Raw genomic sequence first — 18,899 nt, 5'->3', positions numbered from 1 at the left:
CAGGGGAAAGCAGGAATAAAAACAGGGAGAAGATGGTGAGGGCACGGGACTGATGTGAGAATGCCAGTAAGAGATTACACTGATTAATGGGAGGATAGGAGATACCCTTCTTCACTGAGCAGCTGGAGAGCAGGGTTAGCTGCTGGTCAGGAGGTAATCAGATATTTGCAGTGAGACTTGATGCAGCCTATGGCCAAAAGCAATGTCACTCAGATCTGTGGCTCCCAGAGGAATAATAAGAGAAACTAGGAAAAATACAAAAAAAACAAAAAGAAAAACAAAACAAAACAAAAAAGGCAATACCAAGATAAAGCAATAGAACAATAAAACACCTAAATTTTCTTTCTTTTCCTTTTCCATACATCCTACCAAGTAAAATTCCACTTTCACTATAAACTTGAGATCCTTGTGCCAGGTGTGGCAGATGTGATCCAGTAATGCCATCTTCCTGAGATGGAAGACAGGGCCACAACCACTGCAGTGTGTGTAGACATACACATCCAATTATAGGAGCAATTAGAGAGAATAAAAGACAGATTAGGTCCTCCCTCCAGAATACATACCCTGCTAGAGATGCTGAGGCCAGGGAAAAGGTGGTAGGGGTTAATTACCAGCTGGAACACAAATGCTTTCTTTTTGATGGTTCAAAATGTAAATCTGTTCAAGTGCCATAATTTTAGCCAAGCACTGACACACATTTTAACAGAAACACCCAGGTATTTCAGTTATTTTCCCATTTTTCCTGAGTGATCTGCAAAAACATTTCTTTCTCTTTCATTTACACACCACCCACAAGATTAATACATATTTAAAAAAACTCTCAGTATCAAAACCCAAATATATAGCATAGCCATATTCAAACTGTTTCATTAATCTGCCAGTGATAATACTCTGTTGAAGACATTGTGCTCTGCAACACAAAGAAAAAAAGTGAGAACTTCCACGACGAAAGAAAACTGTATGTTGTACTATCACTGTAACACATGCAATTCCTTTTCAGAAAAAAGGGCACCTCCAGCAAACACTGTTTCATCTTTTAAGGGCTATGACTAGAGAGTTTAGTCACATTGTTATGGCCTTAGTTCCAGCAGCCCTACACGGCTGCTGGGGGCTGTGCACGACAGCCAAGATAGCTGGGTGTTCCCTGGACCTCTCTTGTGGTTCTCCCTTTGTTGTGAGACATCAGCTGAGGTCAGATGTATCGAGGAACAAGACATAACTTCATCGCATTAAACAAAAACTGTTCCCATTCTGGGATTTTCTTAAACACATATGTACATTTGACAAATTATCAGATGATGTTTTCCAGCTCCATATGTCCATCAAGATGACATTTTTGTAAAGCTTTAGCTAAATCAGATCAGCCAACTGGACTCAGAAAACAATCACTACTTTTGTAATTTAAGACACACACAATTTGATTTCCTAACTTTAATGTCAATTCAAACCTACATCCAAGAATATTTACTTAATATATAGGAAATTTAATTAAAGCAAGATAATATATTGGAGAACTTAGGAGGCAGTATCTTCTAACTATCACAACAGTTTTATATAAAACCCAAACAAAACATTCTTGTGTTGATTCAGCTGCTGAAGTTCCGACTTTATACTTCATATGCTCCTCCATCGCCAAGGACTGTGTAAAAGAGCAACGCTGTTTAATCAATGTAGTTCTTTTAACACATTTGTCACCGTGCCTTTTCTATTAGGAAGTTAAGCTGGTTGCATGAACTAATCAAAATGTCTTTGAACACCCATTAATACTGTTCAGTTAAATATCTGTTGTGTTCAGAACCAATGTGAAGCTCATTTAATACTCTCCATGTTCTACTGGCATAAATCTTTTAAACTACTTTTTTTTACCACTAAAAGGGCAAAGTAAATGGTTCCCCTTATTACAAAAGATTTCAGAGACAAGAGAGAGAAACAGCCAACACCCATTGCTGAAACTATTAATGATTTTCATTAATGACCAAGGAAATACTATTTGAACCAGAATAAATAAGGAAGAATTCAGTGCTTCAAAATATAAACACTTAACAGAAAACGTACTTCTGTTATAAAAATCCAAACTTTTAAGTTCAAATTAAAAATAAACACATTCCATCAGAATATTATGTTGAAAACAGCATTTTTAAAGAGGTGAATGGAAAGACAAGGAGATGTAACACTCTTCATCCTTTCCCAGTCCATGGCTGAATATGGAATTCCCAAAACAGATGGTAAAAAATATGCAAGAGAGTGAAGGTCTTCTGGGTTCGATATTCACCTGTCTCTTTTCAGCACCACCAAATTCATATACCCTCAATTAATATCTGCCAGAATAAGTAAAATGACATCCCTCTACTGTTACTATTTTGTTTGACCTTGATATCATGAACACAAATGTAATTATGATAATGAGCCAATTATTTTCTACAATATAGAAATCAAAAAGACTAGCACTCCCTCCCTTTCTTCCTGATAATACCTGAACATTCTGGCTTCATTTCATCTTCATTTGCAAACATGCAATCACTAACATTTTAAGTTTTTATTTCTTGTTTCTAACAAGAAAAAAAGCCCAAAACAATATAAAACCAATCAGTGAAATTTTATAGTATTCATAACAGCATGTTAGATGTATGATTTATGTAGGATAACAAACAAATATTTTAATGTTTGCAGTATTTTCCCAGTTTTACTGGCATAAATCTTGAATGACAGCACATCTGTCTGTTAGGACAACTAACTGTCAAGAATGCATCAGCTACACCATACGCTCTGCATATTTTACATAGTTAAAATAAAAAGATTGTTGATGATGTTTGAGAGGATTTAAGCTTTTTAGTACTTGTAGACAATCCAGCCATATCTGCCTACCATGGAATTTTTTTGCCCCATAATTTCCCCATGTTTCATAGAACTTTGTCCAAAATTTGTTGAACAAAGCCATATAATTTGGAAAAAATACAGTGGTTTTCAGATTATGAAAGTAATGTGTACACTTTATTGTGAGGTCAGATCAGTCACAGAGGAAAGGCAAATAAATTAGAAGCCACTCTGACAAAGTGACTTAAATAGGTTTGGACAGACTGAAATATAATTAACACCAATCTGTTATCTTAGTCAGCCTATTGAATGTTAAAATAGTGACTCCGCAAAAAACTCTTGGCTTTGTTCCTAAAGATCATGAACTGACTAAAAATCAAGCTGTTTCAGAGGACAGATTCTTTCATATCCTGGTCAGATATGAATCTTTGTAACTTTGATTATTGTGGGATTTATGGTCAAAATATACAGACAAATAAGTTGCAGACAAAGAGAACAACATTATTGTGTTACCTAAAATTATGTTTTATGTCAAAGATATTTTACGCAAATATAGGTTCACTTATGATGAATTGCACAATTTCGCAATCAATTTTTGACTGGCCAGACAACATAAATGCACAAGAGCAAGTTAGCTGTTATTTCCTAGAGACATTCCTAGCATTCTTTACTCAGACATATTTATAACTGGAACAAAAATATCAACCTTAAACTCTCTACATTTCATTTAGATAAACTGCAGTTCTCTGTTATCCACATAAGAATCATGTCCATTTTGGTAGTCTACTTGTGGAACTGCTTCGTTCCACTGCACCTCTATCTGTAAATTACACCTCAGGCAAAGACAATTGTGATTGATTCAAGATATTTCAAATTTTCTGTAAGAAGAATCAAAGGAGTTTTAGGAAAGAAACAAGCTAATACTCCACATGGAAAGTAGTGAGTAGCACAAATTAAACGCACCTTTCTGCCACACCAAACATTAATTCTCCACTGCCAGCCAGGGACATCACAACCATCATGATTCCAGAGCATGTTAAATCAATACCATAAGGATGGGAAACATCCATGTAATGAATTCAGAAGCAACCTATAAATAAGCAGACAAAAGAAGGCAAAAATTGAACAAATTACCCATACGAGTTCCCCTGAGGATTCACTAAAGGAGCAGTAGTGATGATCTAAACCATGTAAAAATGATAGTTAATTCAGCATCAATATCACTGTATAGCCAAGAACATTTGAAGATATTTGAAGTATATTTTAATAGCTCCCTACATTTCAAAAATTTACTGTGTCCCATGTGCCCCTGGACACTTCCTAATTTCTCTAAGTAGCCCAGTGTTTAACTCTCAGTTGCATAATCATGTCTAGGTCATTCCACTTATTTTTTGTTTCTGTGAAAAACTGCTGCCAGGCATTTGTTTGGGACCTTTTCTTCTCCCTTTTTTTTTTTTTTTTTTAATTTTTTATTCATGCCATCTGAACACATTACTTACATCCATCTCCAAGTTCAAATTTAAAAGGACATTCTTCTGAATCATGGCTTAGTCTCACCCATTCCTTTCCAAGTACACTGAAAAACATTTTTATTTTCAGTCTGAAACTATTTTTAAAAAATAAAAAATAAATACCATATTTTGACTATCAGGCCTTACTGCCCCAAACAATGTAGATTAAATTTTTACAGAGGCTTACTAAAATCAAAAAAGTCCAACTTTGTATTGCAACAATGTAATCCAGTAAACAAAGTGCAGAACATTGGTACCAACAGGCAGAAAATTCTGCATTTATACAATCACATCTCCAAATTTCCTTAACTATGAGAAATATGCCAGCTAAACAGAAAAAAACAGCAACTGTTAGCCATTCTCTTCTGCTCTATTTGTTCTATGTCCCAATTCCTTTTTTTGGAGTTCAGTGAAATCCTCAGCTTTATTCCTAATGTAACCTCCCTAGTCTATCTTAAGGACATAGAAGAACTGAGCAAGTGAAATATAAGAAGATGGACCACAATAAGGATTTTTTCCCCTAACTGCACGTATTTGCCTACACTGAGAAAATTCTATGATTATACCTAATCTCATTTGAGAGCTTGCAACCCAATTTTAGGTTGTCCTGTTAAAAATCAATAAAGATAAATCAAGCTCTGGAAATTTATATGCAGTCAGAATTTGAGACTAAGAAGTTTTAACATAAAGCAGATCTTATTGTAAAAAGTGCTTCTCTTCACATTTAAGCTATAATATTATGGTTGTATATTGATTACTGCAGAAGAACAGCAGCAAAAGGAGACAATTGGGTTCTTTGCACCATCATGATTGTGAATAAGAATATTTTATTGAAATCCCACAGTCCAAAAGCTGTTTCCCTTTTTTTCATGAGAAAATTTTTCAAATAAGGAGCTGTCTTGTATTATCCAAAAGCAGTGCTGGTATGTGTATCAGTATGTCATCTCCTAGTTGAGGACTTGAAGCAAGAAGCCCATGGAAAACAGAATGAACTATCTTCTGTGGTTTATTTTACACCTTTGGTGGTATGAGTTAGATACCTTCCTTCAGCAGCAAATCTCTCTCAGTAATCAATGCAAAAATTTTCCTATACTAGGCCTTTAGTCTTCTTTAACACAAAGTACTGGTTTGGGCTGGGATAGAGTTAATTTTCTTCACAGTACATGAGGCTGTGTTTCAGATTTCTGCTAAAAACAGTGTTGATAACACATGACAGTTTAAATTATTGCTGTGCAATGCTTACACAGACTCAAGGCCTTTTCTCCTGCTCATGCAACAGGAAGAAGCACAAGAAACTGGGAAGGATACACTGTCAGGACAGATGACCCCAACCTAACAAAAGGATATTCCATTCCATATGGCATCATGCTCAGCATATATATGTATAACTGGGGGAAGAAGGATGAAGGGAGGAAGGGACTTTTGGAGAGATGGCATTTTTCTTCCCTAGGAATGGTTAAATGTGAGCCCTGCTCTCCTGGAGATGGCTGAACACCTGCCAGCCCACAGGAGGGGTGAATGTATTCCTTGTTTTGCTTTGCTTCTGTACAACGCTTTTGCTTTACCTATTAAACTGTCCCCATTTGCAGTCCCTGAGTTTTCTCATTTTTACCCTTCTGATCCTCTCTCTGATCCCACTGGGGAAGGAGTGAGTTAGTGGCCAGCTGGGGCAGAGCATCCCACCAGGTATAAACCATAACACACATTTACTCTAACCCAGGGAATTTTATACCAAGCTCAATGGGAGCAATTAGGAAGTCTAACTGAGCTGAGTTAGTTTGGGACATATCACATCCATATGTTAGTGTTTATTTTTCATCCATAAAAATGGCAGCTATCTAAAGGAAAACACCCCAAGAGTTTCACATAGGCAGTATGAAACAGCCAGTTACACACAAACAGTTAATTCTGCACACAGCAGAATGGTCAAAATAAACAAATTTCTCTTTGGTTGAACCTGCGAACTATTCAAAATTAAGCCAAATTTGATAAATCAAGTTTATCATGAGGTTAATATTTCACATCCAGCTTTTGTCTTAAAACAAATTGTAACAGCCTGAAGAATGGAATTATAATAAAATGCTGACAAGCCCATACCACAAAAAAGAGTTTCTGCTAGAGGGTGGTTTGTCTATTTTTGATATTTCAAAATAAATGGATCAACATTTGAGAAAAAAGATACAATTCACATTCAGTAACTGTAACTCTTTATGTTTTTTTTTCTATTTGATACATGGGAAATAATTATCAACAAGACAAAGTTAAGATTCTTTCCCCTTCCTAAGTTCAAAGTTGAAATTCTTCAGAGTTCTTCCCTAAAGCCTAAAATTAGGTCTATTAAATCTCACACGACAGCAGTATTTAAAAATGAGATATATCATTTGCAAAAGCAGAAGGACACATGTTCCTGTGGCTCAATTCCAACCCTTGTGACTTAAATGCAGCTCCAATGATTTAATGCAACAGACCGTTGATGTAGATTTCTCCCTCCTCCTGTCACATAATTGAGTTTTAACTTTTAAAAAACAAAACTGGTTTTAAGCCTTCCACTAATAAAGAGTGGTGCCACTAAAGCATTCAGAAGAAATGCATTCCCAGTGAAGGGCTGTCATTTGCTGTCATTTATGATAAGAACCTTCAGCAGATTGCACAATGAAACACCATGGCATCACCAGTACAGCATCCAAAACTTATGAATATGAATCCTATTGACTTGCAAACAGATGTATTTAAATAAGAATGCCAGAATACCCCAGATTAGTATTCTAATACCCTAAAGTTTATCAGTTAATATGTTTTAAAACTTTAAAAAGACAATTTTCTGATAACTGAGATAGCTGCAATTACTAAAATATATACTCAGGAAACAGGAACCTTCCACAAACTTTAAGAAAGTATCCTTGACCACCTGTGCACAAGAGGATACATTCCCTTGCAAAAGGTACAGCTTTTCATAATTAGTAGTTTTGTTTTAGTTGTGCTCACTAACTTTGTGGTCAGTTTACGTGAAAATACCTGTAAACTACAAAGTAATTTCATACACTGTTTTATGACAACTGATAGACTGTGAAACTACATTCATCACTATTTTTACTCATTCTGGTTTTCTTTTACTTTTTTTTTCAGTCATCATTTAATAAACCTCATTTTCAATCAGAACACAGTCTATCAATGTTTGTTTGATCAATATATGATGATTTTCAAAAGAAATGGTCACTGCAAGGTAGATCTTTTCCATACAATTTTTTTTTCCATCAATGTACACTGCATTTATTTTCAAAATACCTTGTTCTGTAACCACAGTTATATCAGCAATATTATCAATGTCACACTGTTGCATTCTGTAACTGTTACGAGCATCCATTAAATAGTCCCCAATTATATCTAGTCTTTTCACCTTCCATAGAGTTGAACTGCATGAATACCAGCAGCTCATGCAATTAATTTTAACCAACCCCTCTTGACAGAAATCCTAATTCTCTGAGGTAAAATATGTCCAGAGCACGCCCACACACAAACACAGAGCATTTTCAACAGCTCCCTTTCTCCTTTTCCTCTTCTGGGTGTAACAGAGTTGGTGATCTTTTTCATTTCCCTTGGGAATACTCTATGAGAAGTTTCCAGGCCTTTGGAACCTAAGTTATATACAATGGACCCAACCAGCTCATCAGAAGAATAATTCATGTGATTAAACCCAAGCTGAAGTATGAAGACAGCTCTTCATCTCCTAATTTTGCATGTGTTAATATGTCTTGAAATTGTCTTAGATATGTCTCAGACATGTAAGCAGTCCAAATACACTTTGGCTTTTTTATTTTTGTGTCTTTTCTGACATCTACTATGTATATATCCTATCTGTATCTAATATTCCCATCTGCAATGTACTTTATATCATAACACACACACATATATCAGAACAGAATAAAAATAAGCTCAGAAATTTTATAGTAATTTTATACCAAGACTTACATTAAATAAATAAATTTAAATCACAGAATCCCCACCACAGCTATAAGCACTTTGGCACTGGAAGGTTTTTTTAGATTTATTAACACTCTCTGTGACACCTTAGACCCAAGCAGGCTTAAGAGGGACATTACGAGTTGCCATACTTCAGCATCTTTCAATTATATCAAAATAAAAAATAACACAAATTTTTTAAAAATCCATTATAAAATCTGCTCTTTTCCAGAGCAATAAGTTCATCTGAACAGAGAATGAAAATAATAGCATGGCAGATAGATGAAGGCGTTAGATGAATGAGTAAAAAGATAATATAAAGCCAATGATATGTTACAAGTATTTCAAGGTCCTGATGCAACTACTGGAAGTAAACTCAAGAGAATAAATGAAGTTTTATCCATGTTCTGTGTTCTTCATAAGGGGAATAGATGGGGATTTTTATTTCTAGCCTTCATTACTGGTATTATTTCACTCCTACCACTCTGCAGAGAATTTAATTTCTATCATTTACAGCACACTGTGCCCTTTTCCTCATTTAAAGAAAATGAGCAAACTATTTCCCCATATGAAAAGGAGATCTGCCATATTTTTTATTATTTCAAGGCTTTCATAGCAAGCAGAGATGCACAAAGTGAGTCACCCCTTATGAAAATTTACAAATACCACCATCCCAGTTACTTTAAGAGTGAACATACATAAAGGAAAAGGGCAATCATCCAACTCCTGCTTCAGTGTTTACACAGAGCATTTTATTGCAAGTCCTTTTCCTCTTCCTTTCCTGTACTTAACCAGAATAATGCTATGAAACACTTAGTTCATGTACTTTTTCGTTTCCTCACATCATTACAATTCCAGATCACTATCTCATCTACTTTGTATCTGGTTTTGATGCCACTGAATGCTTGGCTTCAAGAAACAGCAAAACTATTACCATGGGATTTTACCTAATGGTTCTTTCACATTATGCTTCAGGGACATAAACACAAAAATCTTGGATATTGCCCGCTGAAAAATACACTCACAGCAGGGCAATTTGAATGTAATTTGGAACTCACCAAGGACTTGGATCATAATTTATATTTGCCAAATATATGTTAATTAATTCTAATGACATTAAAATAATCTCACATTTTGGTGCTATCATACTGCAAACAGAAATTACTAAAAGGCAATTAATTCTTATTAGACTTTATTTCCTAACACCTAAATGAGGGTCTTACTTGATCAAATTTAACAATACTATTCCACAGAAAGTAAGGACCACAAGAAACCCTTCAACAAACCATGAAAATCAGTCACTTGAACTCATTAAAAAATTAATAAATTAGTTTTAAAACATAAAAACTCACATTCTCAATAGTTTCTAAAATAATTTGCTTTAGGATATGGCTATTAGTAGACAGGGTACCAATATTCAATTTATATTTGGATTCTATTTTCATCTCGATTCAAGGGATTCAACAGATCCCTAATTAACATTACATACAATTACTTTCATGTTACTTGATTTAACTCACAAGACAATGAAGGGTTAAATGCTGACATACTTAGCATTAATTATGCAGGAGTATACATACACACAGATAGGGCTTAATGAAGGCATAACAGTGCTGTTATCAAACCAAGTGCAATCTCTGTTATTATTGGTAGACTACTGCAAATTTATAACCTCAAAGGGTGTTTAAAAGTTAATAACAACACATGAAAATTGTGTCCATGTTATAAAAGTCCCAAACTTTTTTGTTCACAGTTTGTGACAGCACTTTAAACACAAAACAGTGTCTACAAATCATCTTTAATTAAGCAACACCCTTACAAGGGCTTACTGTAACAAGCCCTTCATATCATTCAGAAGAAAAAGCCACAAAATTTCATTTTCTTCTGTTCTTAAGTTACTTGACTGAAATCTGTATGTAGAGGGCTTAATTGTTTACTTGAGTACTGAACTAAAAGCATAAAACCTGTGTAAACCTAGAAAACATACGCTCATCAAGCGCTAAAATAAATATTCCCATTCACGCTGTTTTGCAAACTGAGATTAATTTTTTTTTTTTACACAGCACACAGGGAAATAACTGCAGAATTCATTAAGGTGAGTGTAAGGAGTACAGCTAAAATTTACTGCCACAGAAAGATTTATCTTTAGAATCCATCTAATAAGATTTAAGTATGAGCTGCAGTACCTTAATATTTTAAATAGTCATAGGAGAAAAAAGTGGTTGCAATATAAAGGTGAAGGAAAAGAAGCCTCTTGGTCCAGTAATTGTGGTAAAATATTATCCACCTCTTGTAAGTATCTAATTACTGATGTCCTGACTTTTATTTCATTTATTTTGACTAGCTAAACTGTCTCAAAAGTGCCTATCTGCATTTGCATTTTAATGAATAATAATTGATATTTATTCAGCACATTATATTTGCATCTCAGAGGTTCATTTACAGAGTAATATTCTTATTACCTAAAACAAACTATGCATAGATATTCAGATTTGGGAATTACTAGCAAGCAAGCCACTGTGGGTAGCATTATAATTTGGTCAACCTGTTGGCCTCATCTTTAGCTTTTGCATTGCATTAGGTGTCAGTGCTGGCTGGGAATGCCTAGACTCTTGCAAGCTGTACTTCCAGGGAGATAAAGAATTAGAGACTTCTTACTGAGTTTCCTGAAGGTTTTCAATTTATGCCATTCTTAACAAAGTAAATACTGAAAATCACTCAGAAGAAATGAGTAGTACTCACTACTTTCTACAATCACACTGATAGTAAAAAAAAATTGGAATATATTGGTACATTGTGATCAAACAGAAAACCAAAATATCAAAAAAAAACAGATACCCAGGCCTTTATGAGTTTATGAACTCAAATTATAGATATTTTGCCTTAGCCATGCAAATCTGAATAAGAACAATGAAAAACTCCAGAACTGATTCCAGAAAGTGCATTCCACCTGCATTAACTTGATTCCTGATTTTGACAGTCACACTTCAGTAGTCACTGCAATGATTTCCTTTCCTTTGACAAAAAAAAAAAATTAAAAAAATAATAAAACCCAAACTTTACTGCTGCAGTAAATTTGATTACATATTTTACAGCTTTGGATATTCACAACATAAAGAAACAAACCCACACAGGCACAGAAGTGACATTTGGATTTCATATCCATGACTGGCTCTTTGGCAGATGAGGTTTAAATGTCAAGCTTCTGTGAAAAGATTTACCCCCCAGCATTAATCTTTCTCACCCATACATTTTTGTCAGGACATTTATATTCCAGCATCTTAGAAAGTACTTGGTATTCTTTGCTATGTATCTCCCTATTTCCTGGGATAATGTTGAAAGTAATCTAAACCAAGCACTCATGCAATGGGCTGCCCTAAATTTTAAAACTGTCAAGGATAGCTTGCACTCTCTTAACACTCCAGTCTTCAGATTAACCTTTTATCATACAAAAAAAAAAAAATCTATTTAAAAATAGATGTAAGGTAGATATCTAAGACAGCCTCCTAGGCAATGCAGCTTATGAACAAGGTCAGTCACCCTGGAAGCAGACATCTACAATAAACAAGACACCTTGAAGAGCCTCTTTGTCTCCTCCAGCTCTAAGTGGTGCTTATGCTAACTCAGTGGTGCAGGCAACACAAACAGATCCCTCCTTCTGAAAGATACTAACACACATTATCGATTCTGAAAGAACTAGCAATTTTTACATACAGACTTAGCAAAGGTATTCTGACTTAAGGCTGCAGGTAAGGGACTGCACTTTAAATCTAAATCCAAAAACATAATCTAATCAAGAAGGACATAAAAATATTTTTAAGAAACTTGGAGAAGATGAGGAAGAATATTACCATATGATGTCCAGTGCTATAACCTCTGGAAATAAGAATAATCCACTAAGAAAGCTACAATCAAACCATGCTATTCTTGGTTAGACAAAATAAAGGTTCTCAAACAGCCTCTTCTAGCTATTTTCTTTATATAATGGAACAGAGAAAGCATGGTTCTCAGAAAATTTCAGCTCACACTGACCAAACTCAAAAGCTAATGTCTACCGCAGTTGATATAAAGATTAATTACTATTCAGTTAATGCTAAAAGAACTAGTATTTCTATTATTTTTATCACACTATTATTACATAGATATAGGTTTGTAAATAAGCATTCTTTTCCCAAACACATATTCTAGTGATGGTCCCCAGACATCATTCCACCAGACCAGGCAAGACTCAAGGAAGGACCACCAGTGCTCACCAATAAAGAGGTGGTGTGGAGGTTCCACCTAGAGACACCAGCCTGAAATCCACTCTACCACAGCAAAGGCAAACAAGACTTACTGTGCTGGGTCTAAGTTGGTAAGTGTAAGACTGCAGCATTTTGGCAAGGAGCAAAATACAAGCAAGAGAGCCTACATCAGTCCTTTTTTCACTTGCTTGAGGTTTCTTTTTTAATGTCTCCAAGCCGATGCATTTTGCTGGAATCTTAACTGTTACAGTTCTTACTCTTTTCTAAACTACAAAGAGGTTGAAAACTGAAAAGTTACAGACCTCGTTTTTTGTGCAATGTGTAAACATTACTGTCTTTGCAACATCTGGCTTACCTAAATCATTATTTTATGTAAGAAGCTAAGGGAAGGAACAACTTCCATTCCAGAATGTTTTTAATTCTGGGCTATTAACAACATTAACGTCTTTTCGACCTAATTTTTTTTTAAATAAGGGAGGCAATAAGCAAAGAGGGGCCCAACATCTTTCATGCTTTTCAAATCACATGGTTGATAATGAAAGAGAGGAAAGAAATAAGATCAGACTACACAGCAGATTTAAAGAAAGCATATAATCATTGCATAGCATGAGTTGGCCTCTGGGTTGCAATCAGTCAGGAACCCTAGGTAAAATTATTACAGTGATACAATGGAGTGTTTCTGGCTCAAAAAGCAAGAATATTAATACTGAGTGAAGTCCTTGCCCCATTTGATCTTAATAAAGGATTAAAGCAGAGAGATACAAGGCTCCCTACAGGCAGATCCCTACGGCTTCACGCAGTGGTTCTGGGAAACCAATGTCATTGCTGTTTCAGGATGAGCCTGCAGCAACTTTTTTTATATGCTAACTCTGCTAAATAAGAATGAAAGAATTTACTATAAAGATCACGATGTCTGGAGACTTGAAGACAAATGGGACTTGAGATTAGTAAAGATAAGTCAAATATATCCTTGTAAACTGGCAAATGTGTTCTTAAACTAGTGTAGTGCTAAACTTGATAACCATGAGTACAAATTAATCTGAATATTCAAATACAAAGGAAAATTAGGCCTAAAACCAGTGATGAATAAAAAATGTTTAAATCCCGTTTTTAAGCTGTCTGAGGTTACTGACAAAGACTGATTTCAGATATACAAGATCATTACATAGTTTATTTTTTTCTACAGAAGTGGTACACAATATCTATCTCCAGAGGAAAAAAATTAAAAACACTAGAATTGAAATAACAAAGTAAATTTGCCAGGAAAGGTAATAATATAAGGCTAAAAAATATGTGATAGAAGGTATAAATACAGGACAGACCTCAGTGAGCAGGGAAAGGTCAATTAAGTCTATTTAAACATCCTTACCCTGTAAATTCCACATTAAGAAGTAAAAAAAATCTGCAAAAGACCAAAGGCTATGACTGGAAATTGTAAAGATACACAAGTTATACAAAGACATTTCAGCCACATAGGAATGACCAAGAGTTCCAAATGCCCAGAAATCTGTCAGGAGCTGGAGGAATTCTTTGATCTGCAGAAGCAGACTAGGGATGTAGCACTGAAAAGATAAAAAAAAAAAATCAACCATTCTAAGAGAATGAAATTTATGATCTGTAAGTATTCTCAGGAGCAGCTCCAATTATATGCATTTGTGTCTAAAATATCAAGTACTGAAATCCATTCTAGAACAGTGCTGGACAGAGAAGTTCTATTCATATACATCAAATTCCTGAGTTTTTTTGAAGGGAAAAAAAATGCAGACGTTACTTTGAAATTACAGACACTGCAGAATGTTTCATGCTTTTAACTGATGGATGCATTCTTTAAAAACAGAAACAATTCCCTCTTCCTTTTCCCCAGCTCATCTCCTTCCCATGCACAAAACAAATAGAAACCCCCAAAGCCTCTACTGTGTATATATAATGTCTAAAAAATATCCCAATTTTTATGTAAGTGGTCAAAGACACAAAAACATGAACTGAACGTGTTTTTCCCACGTGCTGTCAATGCTTTTTGTCATTTGAAGGTCTGCATATTACTATGCCTTGTTTATTGACTATTTATTTAATGATTTTTGCTTTAAAAAAATCTATTGACATTGAAGAACTTTAATCTTCACTTAAGCATTCTTCATTTGTGCTTCATTGTGCTGGAAACATATACCTTTTTTTCAGCACAACTGCATTTAATCCTAAAAAACACTGGAAAGAGTGACAGAGATTACTACAATGAAGCATTTTAAGCAGTTTAAAGACTCTCATTCAGCCAGACTCCAGGGAAACAACATACAAAATAAATGAGCTATTTCTCCAATTAAAAAAACCAAAATTAAATTTAAAAACTGCATAGAAAAAAAAAAAATCAACCTACAATCCCATTGATAAACAAGCATTTGAGTCTAAGGATTTTTAATTCTATCAAATGATCACATTATTCTCCACATTTTTGGTGTATACTTTTGTATCTAAGTGAACGTAAATCTGGAAGCTAGCTGAGCTTGCAGAAGTTCTATTTTTAAAAACCATTGAACTTCATAGAGTGTTTTATTCTATTATCCCAAAGTAAGTAAAATATGAAACCCTTTTTGAATGTGTGGCTCAGCAAAAGACCACACGAATTTGATGTACATCTGGAACCTAATTAGTGTGGGGCATGCAAAATAAAACAATGACAAAAAATTGTGGGTCAAGGGTCATTTGGTTCTAGTCTATGAAAAGAAAAAAAATAAATTATTGAAGTTACTAGAAATTGTGACATCACCATATAATCTGTGCAAATGCTCGGGCCAAGTAATAACATAGCAGTGCATGTTTTCACTGACAAAAGTGAAATGACACAAAGACATTGCAAGGACGTTTCTCTTTTTAAGTTCTAAAATGGCCTTTTCGCATTTCTGGGGCTGAATGAAGCTAGAAAAAGTGGAGATAATGACAAAATCCTACTTTATGTCCCTATAATACACTACTGATAAAAAGAAAAACCAGAACAACGCTTCAGGAGAATTAGATTGTATTATCCAGGGTTGATAAGAAAAGCCCTTCTGAAGCATGATTGGGACATACAACATACACCCACCACAGAGTGCAACAAGTCCTACACCTGACACATTCATCTCATTGCAGCATTCCTAAACAGGCATTTCTGCTCCACTGAAGAGAAATCTTGCACACACTTTGGCATGTCCTGGACAAGTTGAAAACACTGAGCACATGAACTTCTTTGAAAAAGCAGAAGACTTAGAAACTATTTCTCCATCTAATGTCCCAAAAATTGTCAGGAATTTCAGACAAAAGTTTCATTACAGACTCATAGGAACTAAAGCTGGTGAATACAGATGTATACACAAACAGAAACAACTGTTATGTATCACTCATATATTACCTCTGCTTTACTTATTTAGATAGGCCAAATATTCAGCCTCTGTCTGGAAATAAGACTCCCACAACTCTACACAAGACTGGCCAAAGGGTATCTCTTTCTCAGGGTCCTTTTTTTATCATCTTCAAACATCTTTGCTCTCAAATTTTATTGAAACCAAAAGTGCTTTATTTCTAGGGAAAGCTACACCATTCCAAGGGGCCACTTTCTCCCAGTGCTATCAGGCAGACAGCATTCAGCTACACTTCAGAAGGAATGCACACTTCCAGACCCTCTGGAGTATGGCAGATATATCAGTATGAAGGTATAATTTACATTTTCAGTGCAGACTCAACTCACATCTCATGTTTGAATAGAATAGAATACACTACTTCAGCTGGAAGGGACCTGCAATGATAATCTGCTCCAGCTGCCTGACCATTTCAGGGCTGATCAAGTAAAATATGTTATTAAGGGCATTGTTCAAATGCCTCATAAACACTGTCATGTTTGGGGCATCACCAATCTCTCTAGCCTGTTCCGGTGTTTGTCCACTGTCTCAGCAAAGAATTGCTTGATTAAATGCAGGAGTTAAAAGAAAGATTAATTATGTGCAACACATCCAGAAATAAAGAAAATATTCAAGTACTTCAAATAATAAAGCCTGAAGTAAGTTTTGTGCATGACCAGTTCATCATATACCTTAGTTTTAATACTTGATACTGCTTTGTGGCATTTGCATGAGTATTTCCTTCTGTATCATGTAGAACATATTAAATATTTTAACTCATCTTCCAACCCAAGACTATCACTATCCTGGAAGGGAAACACAATTTAGGGCCTCCTACGGACAACATATTATTTTACTCTCCACTGTTTCCTTTTGAGGAAAGCCATCCCACAGAAGTCCATATAACTTTCTACTAATTACAGCAAAGATGATGCACAGTGAAACAAAGGGCAACATGGAAGCTCTAGATGTGCTGAAGCAGCTACCTAACATCTCCTAAAGTAGGTCCCACCTTGTGCCAGAGAAATTCCTGTCACGAAACATTAATGCCTCCCTGGAACCTTCTAATCCATTAAGATATTGGCATTAACATTCAGAATCAACTGCACAAAAGACCAGATTGTATTTTATGAGCTACAGTAAGAGTTGTATTCCCCTGAAGCAGTGGAGATCAAAGTCCAGAGTCATTCACATGAGACCTTGCTCAAGGAGATCTGGCCAGTTTTGTAATACTGAATATTCACCAGAGGAAAGACCAAGAATGACTATCCCAATTACAATTAACTAACCTTTTTAACTGTAGTATCTTATGCTGCAGAATGCTTCCATGAAGGCAGAAAATATTTTTCCCCTATTCCATGCAATCAGAACTATGGATACAAGTCCTCTGGACAAAAGCAGAAGGCTGATCACTAAAGAAAATGTTTGACTCACTGGTTAATTTGCATGCAAGGATGGATGTTCCTCTAATTAAAACTCTTCAGTTTCCTGACATCTCGAAGTGCACCAAGTGCTTTTGAAAGTGCTTTTTCAACCCTTTATTCTTTGAACAAATCTACAAAACAAAAAAATTAAAATAAAAAATAAAAATAAAAATTATAAATGTTTTTGGCTGTCATAAAACATCACCTTGAACAAAACACATTATTAGCCATAAAAGGAACTTAATGAGCTTTAAAGAGGAAGTATAAATTCAATTTCTTCAAAACTGCTTCTGAATTAAGACCTGAGCATGACGAAGCTTTCAACATCTATCACCCATTTCAGGCAATAATGTGGTCTTTTTTTACTGTTATCTACAACAAAGACCCATTGTCAAACCACTTGCAACACAGCTCAGTTCTCTTGCATGGAACTGTTGGCCAAGATCCCTGAAACCCACGGAGGGTTTCATTCCACAACCATGGTGCACAGAGAAAAATCTGATACCAAATAGATCTTGTTGACACTGGAATTATTTCTGCAGATTCTCTCCTTCAACAAATCTTCACTTTAACAGGAGTTAAATTGAGAGACTTTTTTTAAGTCTCTCAATAATGACTTCATGTATGCATTCTACTTGTTCTAACAACAAACTGTCATGGTAACTCCCTCTCAGAAAGCAGGGAAACCACTGCACAAATCTCTCCCACAACATGCATTCAGATTAGGCTTCTGCATGCATAGTTTTAACACCCATCTTTTATTTTCACATTCTTCTTATGTACAGAACAGTCATATTTTGCTTAACATTATTATGTTAGGATCTTCTACAAGAAATCCTATATAAAAATAAGGGCATGTGGAACACTAGTAAAGCATACAAAACCAGATGTTTGTATCTAAACTCGAACAGCTCAAGTATTAGTAAAAAAGAAGCCTGAGAGACTCAGATGACTACTTTTACTTTTGGGTGAGAGAATGCTACCATATCCAGTGTCTCTGCAGTGTTTACAGTTTCTTAACAAATTGCTAATTCCGAGAGCAGAGGTTCCAAAGAGGTGCTGGAAAAGTAACTTTAGATTTAATAGGAAGAAACTAAAATGGATTTTTACTTTCTCAGAATGTAAATTTAGGCCAAAGATCTTATTTTTCCTCTCCTTGGGGAAGGCTTAGAACAGCTTATTGCCCCATTTTACTCTACATAATTTTGCCCCTAGCAATTTTCTCCAGTTATGGGGGGGTATCTAGTATTGCTCATATCTTCAGCCTAGATTACTTACTTTACTGGAATTACTTTGTAAAATTAACTGATTAGTATGAGCATACAGTCTTACTCAGGCCTCAGAATTAACATACTCACCCAAAACAATTCTCCCAGTGAGAGGGGTCTTTGTTGGGTACACAAAGGACTTTAAAAACAATTCACCAGGCATAAAAAAAAATTCCCATAATGATCATTTTCATTACACAAATTCTTGTGATTTCATGAAAGGAGTGGATAATATAATAGGCTACTATTCTCAATGAAAGAATACATTCTGATAGAGCATACTAAACAAATTCTGATCTCTAGTGTA

At 35.2% G+C, this 18,899-nt stretch overlaps 1 protein-coding gene across 7 annotated transcripts in view; it reads right to left on the bottom strand.

The window, feature by feature from the left end:
• THSD7A (thrombospondin type 1 domain containing 7A) overlaps window positions 1-18,899 on the bottom strand; it is a 266,504-nt gene that overhangs the window by 221,921 nt on the left and 25,684 nt on the right. For 5 of the 7 annotated variants that reach the window (XM_086855894.1, XM_086855865.1, XM_086855873.1 and 2 more), the window contains one exon: window positions 3,778-3,904. The exons of the other annotated variants lie outside the window; for them this stretch is intronic. The gene's annotated coding sequence lies outside the window, so the exon portion shown is untranslated. The remainder of the gene's footprint in view (window positions 1-3,777; window positions 3,905-18,899) is intronic. 7 annotated transcript variants of the gene reach the window in all.

The sequence above is a fragment of the Cyanistes caeruleus genome, chromosome 1, assembly GCF_971803275.1.
Source record: "Cyanistes caeruleus chromosome 1, bCyaCae1.hap1.1, whole genome shotgun sequence".
Taxonomy (NCBI): Eukaryota; Metazoa; Chordata; class Aves; order Passeriformes; family Paridae; genus Cyanistes; species Cyanistes caeruleus.
The sequence above is the reverse complement of the archived record's forward strand: the minus strand, read 5'-3'. Positions and strand labels throughout refer to the sequence as shown.